Raw genomic sequence first — 4,951 nt, 5'->3', positions numbered from 1 at the left:
GAGAAAACCTTCTTGGTTCATCAAAAAAAAGTAACCACTGAAATGCCAGTAACCCCTGGCTAATACCATTGCTGCTTTATAAACAGTCTTCAGCTGCCCTCAGAATCTCCAAAGTGGTGTGTACATGCATGCATATGTTGTGTGTGTGTGTGTGTGTGTGTGTGTGTGTGTGTGTGTGTGTGTAGGTAGGTAGGCAGGCAGATAGGCAGATTTTGAACAATATCTGTGAGCATGCATTATCAAAGAGAGACTGTAGCAAATCTATGACATGATGACTGATAAGATTCCCCATGAGCCTTTGACTGTTGAGGAATGAGGTTAGTCTGTTAGCATCATGGAAGAACTTTAAAAGTTAATATTGCTCAGGCTCTATCCCTATAGATCTGATTTATTTGGGTGACCAGTTTTAGAACACAACAGTAAATTTTTTCCATGACTCTGATGCAGGGCCAAGAACTACTCTTCTAATTAAAGAAGATGCAAAGACATGGTAGTAACATTCAGCACTCACTGATAATAAAAATCAAAATAATCATTCAACTCAAAACAATGTGGCTTCAATGCAAAATTTTTAAAGATACCAAAGGCATCCTCCCACAAATAGAACAAAAAATATTAAAATGTACATGAAACCACAGGCTATGTTCTTTACACTGACTGTATAGAAATGTACCCCATAGACACCTCAACCCAGGCCCTTTGCCTGGTTTGTATTGTTAATGGGGGAACAAAAATATGTACATGAAACCACAAGAGATCTAAAAAAATCTAAAATTATCTTGATAATAAAGAAGAAAAAAATCATACCCTTTATTTCAAACCATACTGCAAAACTAGAAAAATCAAGACAGTGTGGTATTAAATTAAACAGAATTTAATTAGTTTAATGAGTTAGATTGCCCAGAAATAAAACTACATATATGTGGAAAACTAATATATAGCAAAGAGACAAGAACATGTAATGGAAAATACTTTTAATAAAAAATGTTGAAAAAATTAGGTGACAATTTTCAAAATGATGAAAGGAGAACAATGTCTTATGCCATATACCAAAATTAATTTCAAATTGATTAAAACTACACACAAGACCTAAATTATGCAATATAAACAATATATATTCAATATAAACATTGGATTTAATGATGTTTTTTGACTCATATCCAAACAGTATATCTCAAATGTATGAAAAACAAGAGAATATAAACAAATGGTACTGCATCAAACTAAAAAGCTTCAGAAGAGGGAAAAAATTTTACTGTAATGACTTTGATACCTTGAATGAGTAAAACTCATCATGCAGTTATTTAGACTAACTCATTCAAATTAAGGCTATATGTAACATGAACATTCTTGTTCATTGTAGAGCAGTTAGGATCAGTTGCGACAACAACTGCTTTTACATAATATTCCATGCACTGAAAAAATAAGCCTATTCCATATAAAAAATATTTTTCAAATAAATCATTGTACAAGAAGTTAAAACAAAGAAGCAGCCTACACTGAATGGGAGAAGATACTTGTAAACAAGACCATACAAAGGATTCAGATCAAAAATATATCCAAGCAATTCATATATGAACAACAAAAGCACACAGCCATATTTTAAATGGGCAGAGTATCTAAATATGCTTTTTAACAGAAAACCTAGAGATGGCCAAAACACCCATGAAAATATGTTCTACATAGTTTATCATAATGATGGTGTAATCAAAACAACAATGATACTTCACCTTATACCAGTAAGGATAAAGGCTATTATCAAAAAAATAAAAAAAAAATCAAGAAACAATCTGTGTTGGTGGTGTGTAGAAGAAAAGGTACTTTCTTACACTGTTGGTGGAAATGTAAATTGGTATTGTCACAATAGAAAACAGTATGGAGGTGTCTCAAAAAATTGAAAAAAAAACTATCACATTATGATTCAGTAATCCCACTTCTGAGTATATACCTGAAGCATATGAAAGCACTTATTTGAAAAGACACTAGGACCCCTATGTAATCTACAGCTTGATTTTCAATAGCCAAGTTACAAAAACAACCTAAGAGTCTAATGACCAGATGAGTGGATAAAGAAGGTGTGGAAAATACTCACAAGGAAATGCTCCTCAGCTCCCTCTCAAAAAACAAAAAACAAAAAAAAACAACTTTTTACCTTTTATGATAGCACAAAAGGACCTAAAAGAAATTATGCCAAATGAAATAGGTCAGGAGAAAAGCAAGTAATATTTGCCTTTGGATTCATTTGTATAAAGATACAAAGCAAATAATCAAACAAGATGAAAACAATAGCAAACCTTCAAAATAGGTGTTGTCAGAGGAAAAGAGGGCCAGTGGGTAGGCTCTAGAACAAGTGATGATTGGATATTTGGTGGTGGGTGTGAAATGATAAATACAGTTGCCAGGGTGAGGAACTACATTGGAAACCTAAAAATCATGTTGCAAACTGTTACCTCAATTGGATGGGGACAGGGTTAGCTCTTCTAGTATTCACTTCTCCACCCAGGAGAGCAAATGAACCATCACTCTGACCACTCCAAGATTGTGTCTTTAATTTCTATTCATGCCTCTGTCTTTTGTTTTTCAGTGTAAAGGTCTGTTGTGAGTTTTGATTTTGAAGCCAAGTGAGAAATAGTAAGACCCAAGAAACAAACAAAAATTTAAATGGGCTTGAATACCCATTGTTGTTGAATTAGATACTCATTTTGTTACCAGTCACAGTAACTTTCCAGAGATGCAAAGTCAACTACTCCATCACAAGAAGTCAGAGAGAGTGAGATGAGTCAGTTTTCTTGTACTGTAATCTCAAAGTGACATCCTATCATTTTATTGTATTTGTTTATTAAGAACAAGTCTGCATTCAATTTAGATGCAGCCCATACTCAAATGACGAAGAATAAACAAGGGCACAAATACCTGGAAGCAGAGATCATTAGGAGCTATCTCAGAGAGAGCCTACCAAGTACATTATTGTTACCCCTCTCCCAACGTCCTGCCTATCTAACCTGGATAGTGAGACCCTCCCACAGCTGGGAGGGGTTGGTAATTAAAGTGGCCTGGGGAGGAGGTGAAGGACACTCAGTAAGGAAGAGGCAGCAGGTAGAGAAGAGACACAGTTTGGGTGCAGAGAGGCTGGTTAGCTTAGAGGCCATGTAGGAATATGTGCATGGCAATTAGAGCCTTGTAATAAAGCTGGATGACTCCTGAAACTTCATCTGAATGCTGTGGATCATTTCCTCGATGATACCCTGATAACTACAGACCTGCCAGGCTGTAGGGGTTGCAGGCACAGAGCAGGGCCAAGAAAGGCCTCACCATCCATCCATGCACCCCTAGAACTTTATAATCAATAATTAATACAAGTAATTATCATTAATTCTTAATTATTGTATATTATATTATATAATTAATTATTAGTAGTAATTGATTATTATTCATTATGTCCAGATATCTCGATGGCAATACTATAAGGAAAGTATTATTAATATCTTCCTCAATCATCATATTCATATAAGGAAACTAGAACCCAGAAACTATTCCCATGTATATATGGTATACTACAAAGTCAGAATCAGTGCTCTTTAACCTCTAACTCTGGGAGAGGATTAGATGTAATACTGTGAACAGTGCCTCTATAATCCTCATAAATACAGACTCCTCTTACCAGTATCCTTCTCCTGCTCTATTTCTCAGTGTCTTGCCCTTCTCTTGAAGAATGAGTGTAAATCCTCAACCTTTCATGTTCTCTGAACATTTACTCTTTGCCAGCCCATAACCCCTTCCAGTCTGATGCATCACCAAGATTTATTTTTAATTTCTGATTGACTATAGAAGAAACTAGCATCAAATATGAGAGGGGAGAATGTAACAGGGTCTGTTGTTTTGTGCATGAATTCAAGTCTCCTGATCATGCAGGCTGCATGTTGGAAAGTGATAAACATATTCAGATGAATGCATTCAAAACCAGTGACTGTCCCATTAGAAATGGATGAAGACTGGAATTTGGATTAGGATTGGTGTTGGGATGATCCCTATCTAGACTTGGAAGCAGAATTGAACAAACTGCTAAAAATGACCTGATGGTTCCTCAGTAACAAGTGGCCTAAAGAAGCTCAGGATAGCCCTTCACTTAAGGTATTAGACCCATTTGATAGTATTGAGACTTTCCTCTATCATTCAACCTCTTGCTGGTTCATACAACAGAAATGGCCCTCTTTCATATTTTTCTCTTTGTCCTACCACCCTTCACTTCTTCCTTCATGTGGAAGGAGAAAAAAAAAAAAGAAAAAATTGACATGATTTTTTGGTGACAAGAGACTGACACCATAGTTACATGTTTTTCTTATGTGGAAATATCTCTCCAAGGTGTGGCATATGTTCCACACTAGTAAAAGTCTTTTTTAAAGAAGTACTAGACTCCCAATATAGAAGAATGTTTAAGAAAGCCATTTCTGTTTCAGGTCCAAGCTATCCTGGAACTTGCCTTTTTCTATTACCCAAATTAATACTTTCACCCCTGTTAAATTCATGTTTATAATTCAAAATTGATTTAGAACTTTAAGGAGAAAGGAGATGTTTAATTCTGATTCCCAATTCTGAGCCAAGCTGGAAGAGGAAACAAGAGCTTGCTGGGTTCACCTTCCTTGAGCACCACAGATCTATAGTGCATCAATATAGCTAGGGTATTTCTTTCTTCAGCACTGCTTTAGTGAATACAAGACACAAGAGTGCCTGAGAAAAAATAGTTCTTTAGGCTCAGCTCCAATATCATCACGTGAAACAGAATGAGAAACACCATTCCTGAGAGCACAGAGTTATTAACCAAGTACCTAAACCAAGGACATGACTACAGACACTCAGAGGTATCTACACTTAGTCATCCAACAGTGATTTCCAGCCCTCTGATTTGGTCATGAAACTTGCTTTGGCTAATAACACATGGGGAAAAGTAAGA

At 35.8% G+C, this 4,951-nt stretch overlaps 1 pseudogene; it reads left to right on the top strand.

Moving 5' to 3' along the window:
• The first annotated feature begins 622 nt into the window (after window positions 1-622).
• On the top strand, window positions 623-733 carry LOC126012651 (uncharacterized; annotated as a pseudogene).
• Window positions 734-4,951: the final 4,218 nt, after the last annotated feature.

Source organism: Suncus etruscus, chromosome 6 (genome assembly GCF_024139225.1).
Source record: "Suncus etruscus isolate mSunEtr1 chromosome 6, mSunEtr1.pri.cur, whole genome shotgun sequence".
Taxonomy (NCBI): Eukaryota; Metazoa; Chordata; class Mammalia; order Eulipotyphla; family Soricidae; genus Suncus; species Suncus etruscus.
Note: the sequence above shows the minus strand (reverse complement) of the source record. Positions and strands in the feature narration are given on the sequence as shown.